Below are 25,791 nucleotides of genomic sequence, written 5' to 3' on the forward strand. Positions count from 1 at the left end.
GTGATTGATTATTAAGGTGACAACTGATCTTGAAATCAAACCTCAGATTTGCACACTAGAGGGGCAGTAATTTATATAAAAACCTCAACATTTTCATACAAGCATCATAAAAGATAAAAAGTGGAAACAACTCTACTGAAGAATGTGTATACAAATACTGTCCATTTACAAAGTGGAATAAGATTTGTTCAAAAATAGAAGCCAACTATTTATCCATTTCACACAGTAGATGAGCCTTGATTATATCATGCTATATGAAAGATGGCAATTATAAAGAGTATATAGAACAGATATAAGAAAATCTACTGGAAACAAATGTGGCTAGTATTTTATGGGAGAGAGATGCTGTTAAATGGGTATGCACTTTCTCTTTGTGATGTTTGCAATTCTTGGACCAGATAATTATGATCACCATAGATTATATGAATACACCTAAAAGGTTGAGGTTTTGCTTTGAAAATGAAGAACTTTATTGTATATAAATTATATTTCAATAAAGGTGCAGTAGAAGGAAAATTAGAGATAAGATGGAAGATCTTTTAGTCAGCGTAGAACAACTTGACTGGTCACTATATGGTTACTCTAAACCAAGTTGCTTAGAGCTAACAAATAAGTGAGATAAGTTTTATTAGGTTAATAAACCATAAGATGTTGCCACAACTACCAAGAAACTACATTTTCTAGGAACTTATATGAAAAATAATGTAACTTGAATTTCTGTGTGTATTATCAATAGTTAGCCAATGTCCATTCCATATTTTTCACTATCAGCTGAGACAGTTCTTGCTCAGGAATTCTCTAGATAGAATTGGATAACTGAAATGGCCTCATCTCCTTGTCTTATCATAGCTCTTCATACTTTAGTTCTTTCTTTTTGTTAAATTGGGCAGCTAAGTATTGAATCCTCTACCCTGTGAAGTAAGATCAGGTGAATTTAAAGGTATCACTACTGCAAATACAGATAGAAATACATATAAAGAATTAATATTAATATTTAATATTAATATGTGTTTTGTTTTACACAGTTGCAACCTTTATCCATTATGTCTTTAATACTGAGCCCTAGTGACAAATCTAGAAAAATAGTTTTATATCAAAACTGTTCAAAATGAGCCTTGAGACTGTCTCTTCTGTAGACATGGCTACTGAAGAATGGCCTCCTTAGACCAACTCTGATTTTCCTAACATTTTGCTTTTTATACAGTATTTGGGACATTTTCATGAATGCCCAGGGTCTTTATTTCTTTGGTACCAATCTAAAGAAGTGATAGGTGATTATTAGTTGGTATAGTGGAACAAAGTACCCATTTCTTTTCAGTATTGGCTCCAGATAATTTATTGCCTCATGAATCTTTAAGCAGCACAGTAGGTCTTTGTTCTCAAACACTTGTAATGAATACCCCCCATTGCTTCACAGAAGAATCCTTTATATATATTTCATCTGACTGCTAGCAGATATTAATATTTTCCTCTCACTGAGGCCTCCAGTATGCTCAGCTTTTGTGATCTAACCATAGATATTTTGCAGCTATGAGTAACAATGATCATGGAGCAATTGAGTCTTTCTTCCCTGGTATTAATAATCTGAGTTCAACACCATGCCACTTCTACAAAAACCACACGTTTCACTCTTAGCCATATTTTTTAGTCTCATAGGAGTTTCAAGAAGACACATTTTCTGCCTACCTCCTTGACATATCCACAAAGCCCTCTGATATATGAATACAATGTGTTGAGCAAATCCCTTTCTTGTATTTGCTGCTTTTAATTGAAGATTGATACCTTCACTGTAATCTCTTTCTTATGTCTTTTGTTGATTACTGGGGTTGCCTCATCCTTTAGTGTTTCATAGCCTCATCATTCATTCCAATATTAAATCAACCCCCAAATTAAGCAAGATAACTAAAAGATTTTCAGAAATCTCAAGGACCACTTTTGTTGCTGGAAGAGATAAACCTACCAATTACACCCACATACTTATGTACTTTGTTTTTCTGTAACATGGAGCTAATGCTTTTCTTGCAAGCCACCACAATTGACCTCTTCTCTTCATGAACAAATACAGTGGGAGAGTGTTCAAAGTATTTGCTGACACACACTTCACATTCTGTAAGGTAAGAGGTTAGAAGGCATTGCAAAATAAAAAGTTAAACATATAGTGTAACAGTTTAAATTAAGTGGAAGCCAAGAAAGAAGAGTTATTTAACTGTTTTCAGTGGCACACCTGCTAACTTTTTCAGTTCTAAAACCAAATTGTGGAAAGAATAAAATGTATTTTTTTAAAAAAAGGGTAGATTGGGGTGATGGGTTATAATATATGATAATCTCTCAAAATAGAGTATTTCTCAACTAGTGACTTTATAAAGCTAAGCATTTGGAGGCTGGTGGTATGCTCAGTGGTAGAGCACAGGCTTAGCATGTGTTCTAGTTTCATTTATGTTGCTGTGATTAAAATACCTTGACAAAAAGCAACCAAGAGGACCAAAACATTTGTTTCACCTAAAATTCTAAGTACAATCTATTTCCTTGGACAAATAAAGTCCGGAACTCATGTAAATCACATCACATCTTAAGTCCAAGTCAGACACATAATAAGTGCATACTGCCTGCTTGCTCTCAGCAAACTTTCTCCCTGTTAATGTTGTATATGACCACCTTCATAAGGACTAGTATCACCCATAATAGGTTTTGTCCTCCTGCATTAATCAACAATTAAAAATATCCTCTACATACGTGCCCGTAGGGCAACTTGATACAGATAATTCCCCATTAAGATTCTTTTCCAAAGTGATCCTAGTTTGTGTGAGGCTGACAGAACAAATGCATGTGCTTCCAGTCAATTGTCAACCTGTGACAGGAGACTGAACTATCATAAAGGTGATGCTGTACAGCATAACAACCCAATAACGTTGAGCAATGCAAATCTGAATTTGAATTCTGGCCATCCATTGTGGGACACTGTACATTCTATGTACCTTTTACATCTTTTCTTTCCTCAGTCCAGAAACTAGTCAAAATCGTCCTAAGCCCAAAAAGTCTTTGTAGCTCAGCTGTACTCATGTTCTGTAATGGAACAGACAGAGCTATGGTATAATAAGATTGCTTCTTTGTTGTTTTCTTCTTCCTGCACTATTCAATTCCTACATATTTTTCACAAAATTTTTATGTAAACTTTGATGCTTCCAATTTGATCCAAATTTATTTTCAGACTGTGACCTTGGACAGCCCAATAAATACCTCTTGCTTCAGAATCCTCAAATAACATGCTGTGGGCACGGTGGTTACTGAACACCTGTAGTTATATTTGTATAATTATACCTACATATTATGACTGTGTAAAACAGGATTTAATATAATTTTGCATATAATGTTTTCCTTATGAAACAGTGCAGGGAATTTTTAATTGAAGTTTGATTTTTCTTAAGATTAAAAAGATCTTCTTAAGTGGCTTTAGTGAGGAATCACCCTAGAATGTGCTCTGAGGAATGGCGGGTATGAATTATTGTCTTTAAAGTGAAATATATATAAATCTGAATAAAACAAAGACAGCTCAATTGTCCAGAGAATTTTAATCATTCTAGGTATTAATGAGCTGTTTCTTATATCAGAAATAGGAAATTCATTTCATGTTCTTTTTCCTCTAAGAATTTGCTATTAAGAAGTCTTCCCTGGAGAATGGATGGATGATGGGATGGGGGAGTCCGTGGAGGGCATGGGAGGATGGGAGGGAGAAGGAACTGGTATTGATATGTAAAATAAGATTGTTTCTAATTTAAATAAAATTTATTATAAGAAACAAAAAAAAGAAGTCTTCCTTAGGTAGCCCAAAAATGACTTGAAGTAAGCTTAAGCTCCTTACCCATGATATAGTATGCATACTACCTAATACCTCACAGTAGTCATAGAGGCAAAAATAAGATGACCTACTGAAACGTTACCCAGTAAACAAGAAATTCTGAACTGCCCATAATTTTTATAATTATAAATTGTCTTTATTTTACTTGGACCTTACTTTGGTTAGGTAAAAGAGAGAAAATAATCAGGTATGACACTTGAAAACATGCCTCCTGAGAATTTTATTTGAGGTAGCAAGGAAGCAACACTAAAACTTCAAGGGCAGAATGAATTATAGATATATACATAGGTAGATGACACATAGACAGACAGATAGTTTCTTTCTCAGCAAGTCCTGTGCTTTATTATTGTTTAGTACTGTCTGATTTATTTTTTTTGCATTTGCAATGAGGTGAATAAATGGTCTTAAAACAGGAAACTCATCTTTACAATCCTTACAGCTATGTAAAGCTAAAGTTTCAAAAACAAAATTGTTGTTCACCAAAGAGCTACAAAACAAGGATAGAAAGATGAAAAATTAAAGGAAGAGAAAGGGGAGTAAGAAAAGGAGAAACTCTATACCTCTGACCCCAAATTGAAATTTTACTACCTGTAATGTTCAACAAACTAGTGATTTTGCTGATACACGTCCCTAATTCTACTCTCCCAACTACTATTCTATTAACTAATTCTGCCCCATTATATGGGATAATGATAATTACCCAAATATGGTAGGATTTTTGAGAATCCTGGTAATGATGTAAATCACAGCTCAATATCTCAACCAGGAAGCTAGTGGGTAGTCATTCCTCTGCTCAGAAGATAGCAGCAAAACACAACTGTAGAAGGTTAAGACCAATACAGCAGGAGGTTCGTAAAAGAAAGTGACATCATCAATATCACTGTCCCTATTCAGCCACCAAATAAGCTTGTAATGTAGCTCAGATTCTAAGAGGTTCATTCCTAATTCATGAAGACTGCCACAAGATGAGTCCAGCTGGAAGCTTAAATAAAGACATAAAAGACAAATGAAACTATGAAAGATAATAAGGCTTGGGTGAAAGCATATCTTTGGGAAGTTCAAATAGTAAAAATTTCTAGATTCAAACAGAGATCTTTGACATTCTTCTCTTTCAAGTAGGAAAATGAAGCAGTCATGTTTAATTAAGTTCTTTATGTATAATTCATTGACAAAATGGTGCCTAGTAATCCCATATTCCTTTTTTCATCCAATTTTAACAATTAGCATACTATTTATTAATTCTTGCTACTTTACTATCACAGTAGAGAAAACCAGCCCTTATATTTAATAGGTCACGGTTCAATATTGCACAGCTAATAAAGGCTATTTCCAAATTGGGTCTGAAAGTTATTTATGGCCCGTGTGGCATGGTAGTCAGAATTGCATGATAAGCTTGAGAAACTTGAGAAGTGGTCTGTGTGTTACAAAAGCTCTAAGGAGGCTAGGGAAATGTTTCAGTTGGGGAAAGTGTTTGCCACCCAAGCATAAGGGCTTAAGTTGCATCCTTAGCACCCAAGCTAAATCTGGTGTGCATAAATCTGCTATCCAGGTTGGTAGGGGACAGACTGAGGGCTTCTGGGCTTCCTGTCCAAACAGTCTAGTGAAACTGGTGAGCTCCAAATTCAGCAAGAAACTGTGTTACAAAAATAAAGTGGAGTGTGATTATGGAAGACATCCTAAGAGGACCTCTGGCCTCTGGAGACATTTGCCCCCATATATATGCCTACATACCTACACACACACACACACACACACACACACACACACACACACACACACACACACACACACACACACACACACGCAGAGAGAGAGAGAGTCAAAACCATAAATATGCTACTTACAAACAAGGTAGGCCAGGGATTTGGAGAATCACAGGAGACTCATCTTGAATCCCCCTCTCATGCCTCGTGTTACAGGTGTGACTCAGGCCTCCCTCACTGATCCACTGCTGCCTCCATAAAACTAGATGTAACTTTGTAAACTGAACTGAGGGAAAGGCTGTTTATTTCCCAGACTTGTTCCTGGGCTTCAATATATACCAAGGTGAAGATGAATAAAACTTTCAGCCACAGCCTGGATACCAGTGTACCAGCAGATCTGCCCAAGTTATTTCTTTCTGTTTATTTTTAATTTAATTCAAATTAGCATATATTGATGAGCTAAAATAAAGAACATAAGCATTCCAGGACAAAGTTGTGGTTTATGTTATATATTTACATTTTAATAGAAAGTATAAGGGAAGTGCTAAAATTAAATAAAACTACAATGATCACTAGGTATCTGATTTGAGGACAAATTTTTCTGAATATTTTGTGACATTGGACAAGATATAGTTTTTTGAGAAAGTTTCCTCAGAAGGAAATAAAGCATTGAACTGAGATTTAAAAATTAAAAATATCTTACCTTCTGCATCAAACTCCATAACTGCATATATAACTTTTTAAAAACATTGTTTGCAATAAAAAGTACAACATAGCTTACCATATTTTAAATATCTACAGGTTTTACTTAGGATATTAAAATAAGATATTCAAGGAGTATGTACTTGCACAGAAAGTGCACAAACATGAGTGGAAACAGAGAGAACGTCAAACAGACAACAAGGCAGGCCACATATTAAGCACCCTTAATTATCACAAGACATGGGAATTGAAACTCCCCGTTCCCCTAGCAGGTATCATTTCAGTTTAAGTGAGTGCATGTGTATGTGTATGCCGGCAAAAGCTTAAAGAAAACATATCAAGTAGACTTTAGTAATTACCATCTATGAGCTTTGAAATGCTACATTCAGCTTTTGTCCTTTGAAATCGATTTGTTTCTAAATGTTTACAATGCCCATTTATTGCTTTTACTGGCAGGGGAAAACAGAAATAAATGTTATAACGAAAACTGCTTAAGGTTCCACGGGCCATTTCAAGGGCGGCAGCAATTTTAAAAAGGGCAAGAGTGTGAGAACTGAGCACCTAGAAACGTGTCTGTTAATGTTCCATGATTGGAGCTGATGCTCGGCATCCTGAGTATGTGAAAAGTTGCAGCATGTGTCTTCATGTTCACAGCAGACACCAAAGGGGACCCCATAGCAGAGGCAGAAAGCCCCTCCTTCACCCACAGAAAACCCTCCCCCAGCACTGCATTGCCTTCTTAGTTCTGTGAATTTGTAGGATCAGTTACTTCATCATTTCATGTATCACATTTTCACCATTCAGGAAAGTGGATATATGAAAATATTCTCCAGCCACAAGTTGTGTCTTAGCTTCCCACTGTGGATATATATTCTTTAGCATTCAGGAAACCTTTTTACTTTCCAAATTCATTAGGATGCTAGGTGCAAGAACAATGGCACTAAACAAATTCATCTAGATTTGCAAAGAAATCCCAGGCATAGTAAGAAAGCTCAAAACAGTAGCTATGTTTCAGCCATGCCATACTTCCAGGCAGGGTATCCAAACCTGAGAGTTATCTCTCCCTGAGTTAACAAATGGAGACATATAAAAGAAGTTACTCATTACTAAGGAGATGTTCAGTAAGACAGTAATTCAGATCAGTTGTAGACTTTGGACATATTATTCAGGGTTCATAGATTAAAATTTGTTTTATGGGTTGTAAGAATTCCCTACTCTGCTAGAAGCAAGCAGAGCAAGCTGGCAGCTCAGGTGTGAATACATCACTGGAATACAGCAAAGCAAATGTTTGGACACCCCCCAAGGAAGAATTACGCTGTTGTATAAAGAGAAAAATTTTAAGTCCCCAACTAAAAGGCCTCTTTGTACGAGTAAGGGAATACATTGTCATATAAGATGTGGTCAAATGTAGCCACTCATAGTGGCTGTGAGATTGGCTTTTGGAACATGGTTTTTGCTATTTCTAGAGAGATTTGTCCCAGGCAGTAGAATTACGTCAGGTGGGGAGACAAACATAGTGTGGAAAGTCATCCTAAAAAAATGTAGGAAACTATGCCTACACACTCACATGTTTGAAAAAGCTAGCTGTCATATTCTAAATTTATGTTTATTAAATGTTAATTACAACTCAACAGTCCAGTAAAATGATGGATTTATTTCCTTGTGTGCTTATCTAACATGTAAATGTTAACTACTATATGACCCAAGAGTATAAGACCTGGGATCATAAAGCAAGAATTACTAGTGAATAAATACATTAAAGAAATACAAGTTCATTTTAAATTAATCGATGATTAAACATGGTTATTTAAGAAATTCATAGATTCGTAGTAAGGGAACACTTAAATTGTTATTAGTTAAAATGAAATTAGTTGATAAGAACTTTGTTCATGAGATTTCTCTTTAAAGGGGCTTAAGTACTAATAGCAAGGAAAAGTTCTTCAGAGGGATGTAAATGTAAAATAACCTTAGACAAGAATGGCGACACAGAATGGCAATGTGGTTGCTATGTCAATTATTGTGTATACAGTATAGCAAAGCCGGCAAACTGATCATTAAAAATATGTCTTTAAAATAAGTACAACAAGACTAAGATGTATTCTATTGAAGTTTTATTTCTGGAGCCATCTACTTTTTGTTCTAAATTTCACCGTTTCTATACATCTGAGATCTATTAAACATATTTTATTATTCCATTCAGGTTTCCCCAACAGTGTTTGTCTACCATTTTCCCTGAAGAGCTTATGAAACTATATGAAGAAATAAGGAATCACAGCTAGTCTCTTAAAAAGTTGTCTTCCTTTAAAATTCACTTACAGCAAGAAGGACAATTTACTTTGGAAGTATATCACTGTTAGCAATAATGCAAGATGAAAAATCATGCCTCACTCTAGATAACAGCATTTGCTTGAATTAATTGCCATCAGTTGCTGTGTGCTATTATTCTATTTAAATCTGAGGATGTCAAATATTGCTTTCATTAAAATATAAGACAAGAAAGGATGAATTGTTACAGATGACATTAAAATATATTTAGAGAATAGCCAACATGAAGTGTAGCCTGTCAGGTGTTGTAATGGTATCATAAATTATATAAGGATATGAAACTATTCAATGTTCAAGTTCTGCTTTGTGTAAATTTGATGAATTATTGAAATATTGTATATGTACCTTTCTGGGAAGATACTTTATGATTTGTATAATTTAAGTTTTTAGTTTAATTCCAAAGATTTCAGTTGGATTTTTGTTCTCTGCAGCTCTATAACCTGCCTATAAAATATTATTCTTATGAGTATGCACATAAATTGCTTTAGCTTATTTTTAAAGCAAACGACATCAACATGGCAAGTACCAAGAATTCACAGAATACTGAAGTTGATGCATGATCAGGTATATTTTCATAGTGACACACCTACACCTTATCTCTACTTTAAAACTAAGTTGTCTAAATAAATGAAACATTTCCTTTATCATTAACTCCAGACCCATTATGAAAACAACAACAACAACAACAAAAAACACAACTTAAAAACAAAAAAAAGTGAAGCTTTGTTTAGTTACATAAGGAATTGAATAAGAAGTTAGTTCAGCTTTCCTGGGTAAGATGGTACTGAATGTAGGTTTGCACTCATGTTTTCATTCATATACCTATTAATACAATCATCTACCCATTTTGTCATTTAATGAAGCATTCATGAAACACTAAATACTGCTGAGCTACAAGGGATTCCCTTATATTAAAAAACATTTAATCTGTGACTCTGGGAACTGTACAGATAAAAGATTCTTGTGTATGTTTTATCTTTTCCTAATTAAGGTTTCCATATAGCCAGCTCTATCGATGAATATGGATTTGATCCTGAATGTACATATTGAATGGCACACTTTCATTTCCACATGCAAGCACTTTTGTAATCACCAAGGGCACATAGTAACTTTTCAGTAAAAACTTTCTACTTTTCATTTCTCATTCCTAAAATACCAGAGTGATTAATTATCAAAATTGAATTCTGCTATATCATGGATTATGTAACTTTGAGTAAGTATACTAAATGCATTTAATTTCAATGTACCTAAAATAGAGATTTTTAGGTTACTAAGAGACATTACTGACATTAAGCAATATTTATTATTTAATATAGTGCTAAAAGATAAGTATTTAGTAAACAAGTCTACTTTGATTTAAATTATTAAAGGTTTGACTACTGTAAAATAGAATCTTAGCTCTTTCTGTCATTCTAATGTTAATATATTCCAATATCATTTATTATGACTAATTAATACTGTTGTCAGAATTTTAAGGAACTAATATTAGACAAAGAGTTAAAAGATTTGTCCCACCTGACTATATACTGGTAAAGTCATGTTATTTTAATGTTTACTGTTTTAGGTTCCTTATTCTGAAAAATGTGATTCATTGCATCTCAAAGGGCTGTGAAGTAAGACATATAAATAGAAAGGCATATAAGGAATATTAACGTACATTTCAAACATCAAGAAGAAGATGGACAGCTGCTGGTGGAATAAATCCTTCATAGGGGAGCATTTCGGTCATGATTTCTTAAGTTTGATAACTCAGAACATCATAGGGACCAGACTTCAAATGAGTCAGGCTGGACCTGATGAAGTAAGTGTAAGTACGTTTTAGAATCTAAAAAAATCTTTGTTGAAAAATGCATAACTACAAATGCATAATGATGGCAAGAATAAGTCAGAAGACAGGCCTAGAGTGGGCCTTGAGACATGGCTTAAGATGGAAGGGACTGCAAACTTCGTATATTTTGGATTGTGAGCCTAGCCTTTAACAGCTGAGCCATTGATGGCAAAGTTTATATTGCCACTTAATTCAAATGGAAATACATAAAGAGAAGCTGTGGAGTGATGTGGGATGTCCTTCTGTGTGCTCTGAATATGTGCTGCTTTTATTGCTTGATGAATGAAGCTGCTTTTACTAATGGCTAGGCAAAATATAGCTAGGCGGGAAATCCAAACAGAGTTACGGAGAGAGAGATGGCACCATGTCGTCATTGAAGGAGTAACATACTGGTAAGCCACAGCCTCAAGGCAATATACAGATTAATAGAAATGGGTTAATTTATAAGAGAGAGCTAGCCTGTAATATGTCAGAGTCATTGGCCAAACAATTACATTTAACACTAAGCCTCAGACTGTTATAAGCACTGTGGGAACTGACAGGCAGGACAGGAAGAATCCAACTCCAGATTCTGTAATACGTGGAAAATCACGTAGGTGAGGTGCCAGCAACAACTTTCACACATTCTCTGTGTGTCTCCATGATGTTAGCTGTTCTTGGTGCATAACATATAATGCACAGAGTATTCAGCTAAAGCCAGGAATCCAGAAGCTTCACCCAGGAAGGCCTCATTTTAGCAGCCTAGGGCCCCTGAGTTACTCCTATGAAAAAGATTCAGTGACACACTGAAGCTCAGAAGTAGAAGTTGACAGTTAAAATTACGTTAGGTTTCTTAATTAAACAAAAATTCGTATTAGCCTTTGGCCTAATTTTGGTAATTCATAGTTAAACAGTACAAATTAAAAACCACTAAATTTTATTGCTAATAAATCTCTGCAACTAATTTAAAACCGTTCTAGTCACAGCTAGAAATAGCTATGTCACTCGCTCTTTGAGTTATAACAAAATTATATCATTTTTAGCTTGTACAACATCTTGGTTTTCTCCATATGCAATACATGCACACTCCATTTCACATGCCAGATTCAACATGAGAGCACAATATGGCCATCAGAGGGGTTTAAGAAAAGACTAGTAAACACTTGGTGTGATGATAGCCTAGAAAAAAGTTGAGTTTTACCAACCATTTGCTTTAAGAAAGCCATTAGACTAGACATGGTGTTGTACACGTATAGTCCCAGTACCTGGGAGGCAGTCAGGCGTATATCTATGTTAAAGGGCAACCTCATCTACATGGGAAGTCCCAGACTAGCCAGAGTTATAAATCAGTAAAATTATTTCTGGTAAGATAGTTCTTTCATAGTCATTCCGTATATTCTTATAAATCAGAACCTATCATACCATTTCCATACCATTCTCCAATATAGGTAACAAAGGTACTTAGAAAAAATTGGCTGATTCTATGATAGAACAGGAAATAGATAAGAAGCTGAAACAACTTGGTACATTCCAAGCTGCAATGGAATACTGAGAAAGAAAAAATATCTTTTCAAAACTGCCCAAAGAAATTCTGTGGATGTCTAAATAATTATTAATCTTCCTTAAGAAGGTAATGATACCTTCCCAGTGTTTCTTTAGTCATCACTCTCTCTCTCTCTCTTCTCTCTCTCTCTCTCTCTCCGTGTGTGTGTCTCTGTGTGTGTCTCTGTGTGTGTGTGTGAGACAGACAGACAGAGAGAGACAGAGAGAGAGAGAGAGAGAGAGAGAGAGAGAGAGAGAGAGTATACCAGAAAAAAATCAACCAATCAACTTATAAGAGGAGAAAGTGATCTTCATGCATGTTTCCAGAGTTTTCACCCATGGCCATTGTGTCCTTTTACTTTGAGGTCAAGCACCATGGTAAGGAACATGTGCTACAGAAAGATGTTCATAATGTGATAATCAGGGTGTAGAGAGAAAAAGTGGAAATGGCTGATGTCCAGATGCACTCTAAACAGTCACTACCACACCCTGCTCTCCCCTTGAAGTGCTACCACACAATTAGCTGTGTACCACCACTTTGACACTTGAGCTTTGCTGCACATCTCAGGTCAAGCCATTACAAAAGGTAATGAATACAACATCAGATCAATAGGACTCAACCAAACTGAGTATTCTTCAAAGGGAAATGGTTTCTATAGGATAAAATCATTGTGAATTAATTAAAGTGGTTCAAAAGTTGAGGGGCTTGATGAATGGATGGCTAGACAAAGGATACATATATATGTGAGTAGATGCTTTTATTTCTAATTTCTGATCTATATAAATGTCTTAAGTGATTTTTAATTGAATACAGTACCAAACATGGTCACATATGTCTGTAATACAGGCACAGGGAGGATGAACTGGTAGGACTGCAAGTTGCAGGCTAGTCTGTTGTACATAGTAAAATTCAGCCTCACATTAACATTGATGCAAATGAATGAATTCAGAATGCTCTATAGCAAACTTTGTAATGAGTTAAAAAGCAAAACAAAAAGAAACAAACAAAAAAATCCCAATATGACTCTGAAGGCTTATTGACAGCCAAGGGAAACAATATGTGTTAAAAGAACCCTGGATCAGAGTCCTCTGACTGTACAACCTTAGTGAAAAATACTAAAGAAGCATAACCACTACAGAAAGAGGCACCTTGAATTTTATGGAGAAGTGTTAGTAGTGACACCATCCTCAAAGTTGTTTTGTATGATTTCTGAGAGAGAAAATAGTTGACTCAATGATGCTTGGGTAAACTAAAGTTCTTAATGTCAAGAAAAATAATGCAAAAAATTATTAAAACAAGTAGGACTAGATCCTCTTGTGTTATATTTGAGGTAGAGGTATTGTTTATATATGTATATATTTCATATATTGTTTATATATATAATTATATATGCAGGGCTTCTTAGCTCCAGACATAAAGAGAATGCTATCCCCATAGCAACAAGAACATAAACACCACCCAAGTGCCTGTGGCTAAATAAAGTTTGTTATTGCAAATATCTAAATGTTAAGATGGCTAATTTCTGGTCAAGACAAGTATAAAGTGATCTGTGACCACTAGCTAAGGGAACTTCTGGGAAGAGGAGGCAGAAAGATTGTAAAGCTAGAGGACTGGATGTGTTCTGTGAGATGGAGCCTGACAGCTGTGACAGGGAAGTTACACCAGTGAAATCTCAACAACAGTTAGCTAAACAAGACCTGAACAATTCTACCACAGTTAGGATGCCAACAATCCCTGAGTATTGCAATATGAACTCTGAAGAGTTTGAGGTAAGCCTGGTCTACAAAGCTACACAGAGAAACCCTGTCTCAAAAAACCAAAAAAAAAAAAAGAAGAACACACACACACACACATGCTTAAAAATAGATATTTAGGTGACAATAACTTATATCTCTTGACATATATACAGAAATACAGAAAATAAATAAAGGAGAGTATAATTAATTATTGAATCGAAATAAAGGGAAAAAGTATCCCAAAGCAAAACAAAACTGAATAATATTGTGAAAATATATGAATGAGGTAATATATACACATGAATATATAATTATGACTTTATAGATTTAAATACAGAAAAAATTGAAAGTTTAATGCCCCTCCAGAATAAGACTTTCAATTGTTGTTTATTGAGAAATAATTGTGACTTAGCAAATATCTTTACTTATATCATCCAACTTACTGCCACAGGCATGTTAAAAAATTATAATTCTTATTTACAGATAAGATAAGCACCTTTGAGTAGCAAAATATATCATGGGTGGATTAAACTCATAATAGATCCCCAAATCCATTTCCAAGAGAACAAATGTTTATATTTTTTGAGGCAGAGAAAGCAAAAATGCAATTCTATATGCCATTGATGGGCAATAATAAAACATCTCAGCCTTCACACAGTGCATGAAAGAAATCTCTTCAGGATTTCAAATTTCTGCTCCAAATGGCCAGGAAATCCAAACTTCCCCTTGCCTTTCTGGCCCCACTGTTTACCTTTGCTCTCTGAGTTTCTCTGACTGACAGAATAAAGGGAATTCTAAACTCTGACTGACTAGCAATGAAATCTCTCTTTGAATTTCCTGAGATTCTCCTCAGATTTACAGCTACATGCTTAGAGATATCACGATGCAGAAATGTTGGGCAAGAAATAAAACTATATTTTCCCCTTTCTCACTTCAGTGGAGCACAATTTCCATTTATCACACTGTATTTCCTCACACAATATGTTCTTCAGAGCCAGGGTTATAAATTTGAAAATATTTATAGGCAAGACTATCATGGATGCCATTTATACCTTGCTGGCATTTTCTTGCAGCTCCTGAGAGACAAGCATCACATATGAATAACTTGCAACTGTATATTGGCCTGGACTTTCCTCTGCTAAATATAAGAATATCTTTTGATTACAATACTTTTATGGAGTTCAAAGAAAATTTGTTCATGAAAGTTCAGAAATGTCCCAAGTTTTAGGCTTCCAAGTAATCCATTCTTTTTAAAAATACTGTTTTTTGGCTTTTAGATCAGAATATAATCACATAATTTCCCCCTTCACTGTCCTCCCTCCAATCCCTGCCAGGTACCCTTTCTTGCTCTTTCGTATTCGTTCTTGCTCTTTCTTTTTCACTAATTATTGTTACATATATGCATATACCATAGATATATAATTTCTAAATACATAAATATAACTCGCTAAGCTTACATAGTTTTACTTGTATGTGCATGTCTCCAGGGCTGACCAGTTTGCACAAGATAACCAATCGGTGTGCTCTTCTGAGGGGGAGACTATTTCTCCAACTGTTAGGACTCCTTAGTTGTCTGTAATTCTTTGTCAAGTTTGTGGCCTCCTAAGCTTCCTTCATCGCTGTTAGTGTGTCTATCAATGTAATGCTTCTTCATGGATAACCAAGATAGTGAGACTTCATAGGTATAACTTCTGAATAATTCATTTTAACTTGAGGGTTTCCTCACTTTCTCCTATGTATAGCTCTACAAATACTCTTGACAGATTTGATTTATAGTGTTTTACACTGCAATAGAGATTTGTATTGTCAAAAGACACAGGTCAACTCTCCACGCACTGCATAGTACTAGCTAGAATAGTAATTTTTATAAGCTATATATAGAAATCCAGCATGGATGACCCTGATTTCTTGCTGTAAGACATGATGGAAAATCCTGGGTTAAATTCCAGTAAAGGGGATTCCCATTCTTCCTGCTTTCCCTTTTCCCGTTGATGTTACAAAAAAAAAGGAAAGTTGACAGGCTTTTTTGAAATAATGAATTTTGTGGGTTTGAAAGTATTTACACTAACAAATACTGGTGGCATCTTGTACATGCATGTTCAGTGTGGAGACTAACCAACCATTTTACTTCTTTTTTTTTTTTTTGGTTTTTCACAGGGTTTCTCTGTGGCTTTGGAGGTTGTCCTGGAACTCGCTTGGTAGTCTAGGCTGGTCTCGAACTCACAGAGATCCACCTGCCTCTGCCTCCCGAGTACTGGGATTAAAGGCGTGCGCCACCAACACCCGGCCCAACCATCTTTAAAACAATTTTAAACACTTGAACTATATTGAGAGCATGAACTCTACTTCTGCATGGCATAGGGACCAAAATTCAAATTAACTTGTTGACATCTTATCCAAAGAATGCCTGCCCACAAGTCACATAAAAGCATCTTATATATTATTCATATCCTTGAATTTTCACATTCATTCCCACCTAGAGTGAGTATAATTTTGCCTCTTCATATTAATTATTAAGTAAAATGTAGAGTAATAAAGAAGATGATGACATTGAAAGTGTAGTTAACTAAAGAAACAAAATGTGTAGACACATGTCTAACAGACTAAGAACAAAGAGAAGATACATGCTAGTCTTCTGAATTTGTATAAGATAATGAAACCTGCAATCAGGGGTGGATCACACGATTCTTATAATTTGCTCTTTTATATGATTTAGGGCCTATTCATAATGCCATTTGTTAATAGATGTTCTATATCTCTCTGGACCATTATGCTTTCCTGGCAATAAAGTCACTGATGAATGTCATATCTCAGTGGCATAGGGACAATCTACCCCATGCCACAAATCCCACAAGATTTGGGTGAAACCAGGAAATGGATCATTTTGCTAATTGAAGCCTTGTGTGAAAACATTGTAGAAGAGCTGAAGAAAACTAGTCAAATGGCTGATGGGGAACAGTTTTATCTCCTCACTTCTTCTTGTTCCTTGCTTTTAGGGATTTTGCTGTGAGAGAAGTTGGGAGGTAAAAGTTAAGAGAGAGAGAGAAATGGCAATGTTCAAATCAACCATATTCAGAGAAAGTATTTAGTCATAATATAGCTTGCTCCACCATAATTTACTCATAACTTATTCCACAAACTATAGGCAGAAAACTACACCTATGATATTAAAATGATTAATGACTGAACAATAATGTCTAATATGTGATGTTTTGATACCATTTTCTTCATTAATATCTAATTTATTAGGTATGACAGAGAGAAGTTTTCTAGAAGACAGAATATGAGGAATGTAGCAATCATATAATAATGACAGTGGAAAGGCTGAAAAGCATGCACCCTTCCACGTGAGATTTTAATGTTTGTCCATTTTCCCTGAAAATACGCCTATGTCATTTTCTATGGAGTGCAACTGGAAAATATCAGAATCATTGGATACTATTATATAATAATTACCATTATATAATGCAATCTGAACATATATATTATAAATTGAGATATCCCTACACATTCATAAAGAATGGAAATATTTCAGTGTTTCTAAGGTTTGTATTATTATACAAAGAAAGAGACCATGATTAGAAAGAATACACATTTTGATATATTATTATTATTTAAACTATTATTTTAACGTGATCCATAATTTTATCCTTTTAGTCTGTGAGGTTAAAATATTTTTCAAGAAAAGAAGTTGGGAGCTGACAGAGTAAAACTATTGTTTTCTGCTCTGGGAGGTACATATATCACTGCTCTGTCTATTAAGCACAGTATCTCTGCCGCAAATCTTGTTTCTACTTATAATTAATTAAGCAAAACTAAAATGTTGAAAGACACTACAAATCAAATTTAATTTAAATGACTTTGATAACTTAAACAGAGATGAATGGAATGCATCAAGATGAATGAATTTATGCATCATTATGTCATCTAATTCCTCCTAAAGCCCCTCAATGGGGAAGTTTCTGACAACAGGAAGAGAAGGGTCATCCACTGGGATCCCAATTAAATTACCAAAATAACACCGAAACCCTAGGTGGTTCCATGGAAAAAATCTTTCCACTAATTTCTTTGCCTTGTCAGTGTGACCTTTTAATGTGAATTCAATATGTAGGCAATACAAATTTTATAATCTGAAGTATCTTGAACTTTAAACCATATGTCACTTCCAATGTAGAAATACAATCTTGATTTAGGTGCCTAATTAAAAGGATAGTTACATGATAAATTAATATTCAGCTGTAAATTAAAATAAGTCAGTCTTACAGCATGGACTGTGGTCATAGTCTTACCTTCATGAGACATTTGAAGGTATACAAATAATTCTATAAGCTGATGAAATCAAATTTTTACTAAGGTAGTTTTTTATTTCATGATTTCACTGCATCTCAGTGCATCCTGTGATTTCCTCTCCTATTGCAGCATCTCAAAAACCTCTTCATGCATAAAAATGAGCAGAAGGCAGGATTTATCACAACTGAGACATGTTTCTTTTAATCGGGTCAAATTACAGATATGTTTATGCTGTTTTGAAATTATGCAAGAAAGTAATTTTCCAGTTAGTTATATAACTTTATGCATGTCTATATACTTATTGCTCCTTCATTTTTCTTAGTTTTCATGAAACTTAAAATATTAGGACATTCTGATTCTATTTGGAACTTAATAATATACTTGCCTTTATGGGCCACAACATCATAAAAGGAAGAAACTGTTTTTACTACTGGTTGGTTATCTTCAAACTAGTTTTTAGTAGGTAGAAAACTGAAACAATTCAGGAGCCAAACCTCCATGGGTGTATATATGGAAGTTTCATCATTACCATCACTTTCTAATCCAGTTACCCCAAAATGCACATTTCAGCTGCCTTATTTCTTTGTCTGTCTACTACTCCTTTTATGAAAGCACAAACACACACACACACACACACACACGTACACACACACACACACACACACAATTCCCACTTTTCACTCAACATGTAATCTATCATGTATTTACTGTCTTTCTCACTTCTTCCACTCAATGATATACCTATTTAAACACTTTATATTGGTAAAAAATAAAGAAAAGCCTGCATATAATTTGGTATTTTCTACCAATATCAGGATATCATTTTGGCTCTTCTCCCTGAATTACATCCATGAAATAATGAATAGCCTGTAAGTTCTGACACACAGCACTAACACACTTTCCTATACCACACAGATTAGCAACATGTCACACACAGTTAAAGAGGGCAGCGGCAGAGAAACCCACCCATATCTATGAGAAAGGGCCCATTGAGACTGCACCCTGATCTAAGTTATTCCAGGCTGTGCAAAGTAATGGTTTTTTTGAGGATGCAACATTTTGCAAGAGGCATTTTACTTTACTGTGAGTACAAACTCGGAGGCTAAATCTGCACCCTGGTGGAAATGTGAACAGCACCACCACGAAGCACAGATTATACACATATATTACTTAAAGCACAAGGGAAGCAATCTTAAAAATTTATCAGTGTAGATTAGAACCATCTAAACAGGACACTTATATTAAAATCATAATAGCAAAGCCAGGCCAGAGGACATATGAGCACACTAGACTGAATAAGGTTGGAGCACCCTTACATGGACTCTATAAAGATGAGATCATCCAACAATGCCTATGCTAGTAAGCCCAACACTTCATTAACTAAGAAATCTCCCCAGACCTCTTGGTGTTTTAATTATCATTCCATTTGTCTTTCTCCACTTAGGTCTTTACTGTGGAGAATAGTGCCATTACTAGAAAACAGTACACATATTAATCTTTAAAAATAAGGGAAAGATGGTTCTTGCCTAGGTATATTTTTCTGTAAAATTGTCCTACTAGTAATTTGATTCCAGAAGAATTATTCTATGAAATATAATTAAACACAAAAATTTTCATTTATCTTTAAAATTTTCACAATATTATATTCTTTGTAACTGCTTAGCTATAATTATTCTTCTCTGTAAGAAATTAAAGTTCAAAAGATTAATGAAAAACTCAACACCTAGAACCCTGCAGCCTTTTCCATACCTAGTGCTTACCCATAGTTCAGAGGCTTTCTCCCTTCCTCTGCTTGTTCAATCTCTCTGTAATCTTACATCTTTCTCTGTGGAGCAGAAGCTTCTCCTTCACACTTTCAAAGACTACAATTCACCCTCCCCATGGCTGCTTCAGATTTCCTCATCTGAGGGATGTCAGCTTGTTTAAAAATATACTTAACATTCTTTTGCTATGTCATTTACTGTTAGAGAAATTATCTACATAAAGAATTATTTTCATATCTGTAACAATGTTCACCAAAATGGACTTCTAGGTGGATTTAATTTCACTGGGAAACTGGCAATACATATCCTGTCATAAAACATGCATCTCACATCCTCAATTATGTTGTTCTCATTGTGTTCAATCATTCAAATAAAGGATGTTATACCAATTATCATTTTATTTACTGTCTACCTAAATGTAAATAAATTTGTAGTTCATATCTCATTGCCCAAATAGTATTCCTATTCTATAAATTAGCTTTCTGTTTTTAGTTAATAGTTGATTTTCCTACTATTTAATTGAGGATTTCCTCATACATATCAAGAATAGTTTCCAGGAAGTTATAAGAAGTTTCACTAGTCAACTTTGCTTCTGCTGATCTCCTTACAGTATTTTATGGACTCGTTTTTTGTTATTGATTTTGTTTCTGTTTTTGAGACAGGGTTTCCTTCAATAACCCTGTTGTCCTTGAACTCTCTGTAGACCAGGCTAACCTTGATCTAATAGATCCTCCTGCTTCTGCCTCTGAAGTACTGGGATTAGAGGTTTAAGCCTGCTTTTAACAAATAAATATGTGAGGGAAAAACATTTCCCCTCCATTATTTGATTATGCCATAAGAATGCACCATGATTGAGGCAGAAAGAAAGTTCTCAGGGGATGCCACAGCTGAGTGGCTACCTGGAGCCAGTAGCTTTCAGAAAATTATTTCTCTGATATACCAAGTAAACCATTTAAGGAATTTTGTTTGAAGAGAGAACGGTCTATAGTAGAAATATAAATCAGATGATAGATAGATGGATAGATTTATACATAGAACATACATGGATATATTATATCAAATATGAATATATGAGGCATATTCATACTTAATATTAATATATATCATATATTTAGTCGGTAAAATTGTAATGCATTTGATAATTTTAAAACTTGTCTCATTTGTACCATTCCAGTATTATAATATATATATGATTTATTTTATAAAATCCTCTATCAGATATATTGGAATATTTTCTCTTAATCTCTGATTTGCTTGCATGTGTTTTATGATAGCTTTCAAATAAAAGTTATTAATTCTGATGAAATTTGTCATATTTTTCTTTCTTCTTTCTATTAAGTCTTACTATTTTAATGGATTGCTCTAATTTTCTCTTGGTAACTGTGATAAAACATTCTGATCAAAGCCAACTTGGGGAGGAAAGGGTTTATTTGCTGTGCCCACAAACAATATGATCTACGCAATTCTTCAGCTGAGGCTTCTCATATCATATGACCCTAGTCCACGTCAAATAGAAAATAAACAGGAACACATTTATTATCTAAGTATATGCATGCAAATACTTTAAAGATTTCCATCTATCCTTTTTTCATCCCAATATTCTAACTCATGTCATTTAGTTCTATTAATTTATTTTGAGTTATATTTCATATACATATGTAGAGTGAAGCCTTTTCCTTGCCAGCCACTATGGTTTTTCCCCGCCAATCACCTGGGCTCTGCTGCGTTGTAGTCCCCAAATAGCACACAAGACGCTGTATTAATTATGAAGCTGTTGGCCTTGCATGTTTCTTACTGGCTAGCTCTGACTTAAGTATTTAACCCATCTAAGCATTTCTCTTACTGGACAGACATCTTACTTCTCTGGCGAGCTACATGATGACTCCCTGTGTTTCTCCTACCCAGAGTCCTCCTGGACTCCTAGTCCCACCTATCTTGCTTCCCTATTGGCCAACAGTGCTTTATTGACATATAAACAGGACTTCCCAATCATACATATATAAATTGTTTAATATGTAATTACCTAGCACCATGTTTTTGTTGAGGTAGACATCTCTCAGCCCATTGTATTGGTTCATTATCTTGGTACCTTTGTCAAAATTCAATTGATCATTTATATGTAGTTTATTTGTAAATACTTAATACATCTATTACCAATTTGTATGTATGTAACACAAATTCTGATAATTCTAGTTCAAGCCAAAACTCCTCATCACATCACAGTTTATAATAGTGAACAAAATTGCAATTTGTAGGAAAATATATATGTGAGATTTCATGGTTAATAATTCTAAGTGTGGAGGTTGAAAGCTTTTAGCCAAACATACATTTCTTACTCTTATTCGTTGAAAGTTGTATTTTTTAGAGTTTTTCATTTTGTATATTCTGTTTTGTTGAAGTAAACTCTCATTCTGTAGCTGTTGCTATACTTGAACTCATTATGTACCCTAAACTGGTTTCAAATGTATAACAATACTTCTGCCCCATACTCTAGGGTGTTAGCATTACAGGGACAAGCCACCATGCTCAAAGCTCAAACATTTAAATCACTATAACTTTAAGAGCACATTTTATTAGGTGTAACACAGAAATAATCAATGTGATACTGTGTCAAAAATGTGCAATAGTTGAACTTCCAGGGTACTATTGGTTTCTCCATTAGAAACACCAGAGCACCTGGGCCCAGCTTTTGGCCCATGCTTTTTATCTTTTCTTCGTCCCCTGTCAGGTCCATCCCTGGAGGACTGGTGCATGGGACAGTATCGGAAAGCCTTGTAGCAGTGCAGCTTATGTAACCCTAAAGGGTAGCTATGGTGTTAATTCTTTTAGGAGCACATGAAGATTCTCTAGAGCAAGGACTGACAAGAGGTTGATAATTACTACCCATAAAAAGGCAGCTAGGAAGTATTTTAGACTTTGTGGGCCATAAGATTTCATTCGTAACTATTCAGCTCTAACATTGTAGCACAAAATTAGCCAGTAAAACTTTATTTACAAAAACAGCTGGCAGGCAGTTTGGCCAATGGGCTGTAGGATTTCAACATCACTCTAGCATTACAATGAAAAACAATTCCATGTCGCCTCCGGGCTTCTCCTTTATACTTCTATGTGTCTCAGAACAGATACAAGTGTACAGATCACATCTTAAAAATAACTCCTATATACTTTGACAGTAGGAGCCTAAGTGGTGACAGGAGAAGCCATTATTTTCCTTCATAATTCCCTATGTTTAGCAACTGAGATACTCCGCCTAAGACACAAATTACTGGTGGCCTGCTCTACCACACAAATAGGTAATAAAATATCCTAATTTGCCACAACTTAAATAAACAAAATTCCACACTATATATTCATTTTTAAAATTTAGACAGGAACAAAAGAAACATCTGTGGCTCAGGAAAGATAAACTGGAAGAAAGCCTATATAAATTCTTGCTCTGTACAGCTTCATTGATAACACAAGATGCCATATTTCTGTGGGAAGGCATGGAAAATAAATTGTATGTAGCTAAATTGCAATACTCATCAGAAAATATCATGTAGATTTTTACTTCATAACATGTATACATTTCAATTCTATACAAATTGATTATCAAATAGTTCATTATAAAATAATAAGACTTTAATAACTAAATTGTAAAGAATATTTTTCATAACTTTAAGACAAAAGAGAAAGTTAAACACTGAACATGAAAGTATAAACATTAATAAGTTCTATTAACAAAAGTGATTTTTAATGCAGTAAAACATTAACCCTCAGGGTGTGAAAAAATTGCAATCCATAAAAAGCTCCAGTTTTTCAGTAAGAAAATAATGCAGTAGAAAAGGGAGCAAAAGATTCATAATAGAGGGAGCTATTATAGACTTGAAGAGAAATATGGAACTAGGGAAATGTCCACAGATCTACAAGGTTGACCCCAACTGACAATCTAAGCAATAGTCTAGAGGCTACCTTAAATGCCCTTCGCCAATAATAAGAATGATAACTAACACATATGCTATCCTAGAGCCTTCATCAAGTAGCTAATGGAAGCAGAAACAGACACCACAGCTAAACACTGAGCTGAACTTCTGGAACTCAGTTGCAGAGAAGGAGGAGTGATGAGCAAAGGGGTCAAAACCAGACTAGAGAAACCCACAGAAACAGCTGACCTGAACAAGGGGGAACTAACTCATGGTCCCAAGACTGATAGCTGAGAAATGAGTATAAGACTATTCCAGACACCATGAATGAGGATGTCAGTTTGGAGGGCAGGGCAATCTATGGGACCTCTGGTAATAGATCTGTATTTATGCCTAGTGTACAAATGGACTGCGGGAGTATCCATATAGAGGGATACTCTCTCAGCCTAGACACATGGGAGAGGACATAGGCACTGTTCCAAATGCTATGACAGACTTTGAAGATCCCCATGGATGTCCTCACCCTCCCTGGGGAGCAGAAAGGAGATGGGATAGGGTATTGGTGGGTGGAAAAGGGAAGAGAGGAGGGAGAGGGAACTGGAATTGCCATGTAAAACAAGCTTGTTTCTAATTTAAATAAAAAATAAACAAAAAAGTCTAAATTTTTTTGAAAGATTAAAAAGACACTTAATGAAAGAAGATACCCAAATTATCAGAACATGTTTTCAGAAGGCATTAGAGGATGAGTGAAAGCTGAATCAAAAACCAGACTTGCATCCCCTAGAATCTACATTGAAAAGGCTAGGCATGGTAGCAAACATGTAGACTCTCAGAACTTAGAGGGCAGAGACATATCTATGGGGCCCAAGGGCCGTCCAGCCAGCCTTGCCTACTTTGAGAGCTACAGACCAATGAGATACTCTGTCTCAAATTCAAAGTGGATGGCCTATGAAGAACAACAGCTGGGGTTGCCCTCTGCCCTTCATGCTTGTGTGTATACACATGTACGTGTTTCTCTGCTCATAGCATCACACTGTGGCGTCTATTACAATGCACATAGCAGCTCATCATGACATACAACCCAGCATTAGACAAACGCTCCTTAGTAGTTCATGCTGAAGTAAATTGTGATGGGCTGATCCAAGGCTGTATAGGGTCATAAGAAAAGACATGTGGTTATACACAGTGGTGACTATCTACAGGTAAATGCCACAGACATAAATTTGAACAGAGGAAGCCAAACAAGAGGCCACACACACGGACTCACACACATATTTGGCAAGTGTTCTGAGATTCTTGTCTCCTTATTCATGGAGATCCACTTAAAAAAAACCTGACATGTATAAGCCTCCTACAGAGAGAATAGTAAGATAGCATCTGTAGAGCCTACCATAGATGGGCCGTTATTCTGGCCATAGTAACTGTTTTACATATCAAATATAATGCAGATATACCTTCTATGCCCTAATGATAACAAGGGCTAGGATATTTTATTCTATAACTGGTAACCTGTGTTGTAGTAAATGCAGAGTTAACTCAATACTATACACTGTGTTCTACTGTGTTATTTAAACTATGTAGGCATTTTGCCTATAAATAGTTCAAATAAAGTATATACATATATTCATAATATCTAATAGGAATGTGGAATACAGGGGCATATTGGAAAGTAGTGACATTGAAGTACCTGAAAACCACATAGCAGAAGATGGATGGCTTGACCTATGAAATGCCTTTTGCATGTGTTCATAGTCCCAAGAGAACAATGGTGTCTATAAAACAGGAGGTATCAGGGGATTTGTGATGCCATGGAATAAAGCAATAAAGCTCAACTTGTGAACACTTAAGCATGTTTTCCCTCCAAGGTCAACTTGTTAAGATTCATACATGCCCAATACAAATGTAAAGACAAATAAATAAATATACTTAAAACTATAAAATTGTAAGAAAGATGTGTAAAATATTAGTATTGAACTTGAAATGCTGAGATTTATAATTCAATGAACATTCCTACAAATGAAGGTGAAAATATAATTATATGATCCATAAAACATCTTTTCAATTATGAAATGTACCCTCAACCTTTAAGATGGTCTGAGCAATTAACAGCACACTAAACATTCATAAAGGGCTTAGATGGCATATACAAAACCAATGAATTAGT

The 25,791-nt window shown here is 35.1% G+C and overlaps 1 protein-coding gene across 12 annotated transcripts in view; it reads right to left on the reverse strand.

The window, feature by feature from the left end:
* Ctnna3 (catenin alpha 3) overlaps positions 1 to 25,791 on the reverse strand; it is a 1,429,068-nt gene that overhangs the window by 159,164 nt on the left and 1,244,113 nt on the right. The window lies entirely within an intron of this gene.

This window comes from Mesocricetus auratus, unplaced genomic scaffold (assembly GCF_017639785.1).
Source record: "Mesocricetus auratus isolate SY011 unplaced genomic scaffold, BCM_Maur_2.0 Super-Scaffold_100027, whole genome shotgun sequence".
In the NCBI taxonomy this organism is placed as follows: Eukaryota; Metazoa; Chordata; class Mammalia; order Rodentia; family Cricetidae; genus Mesocricetus; species Mesocricetus auratus.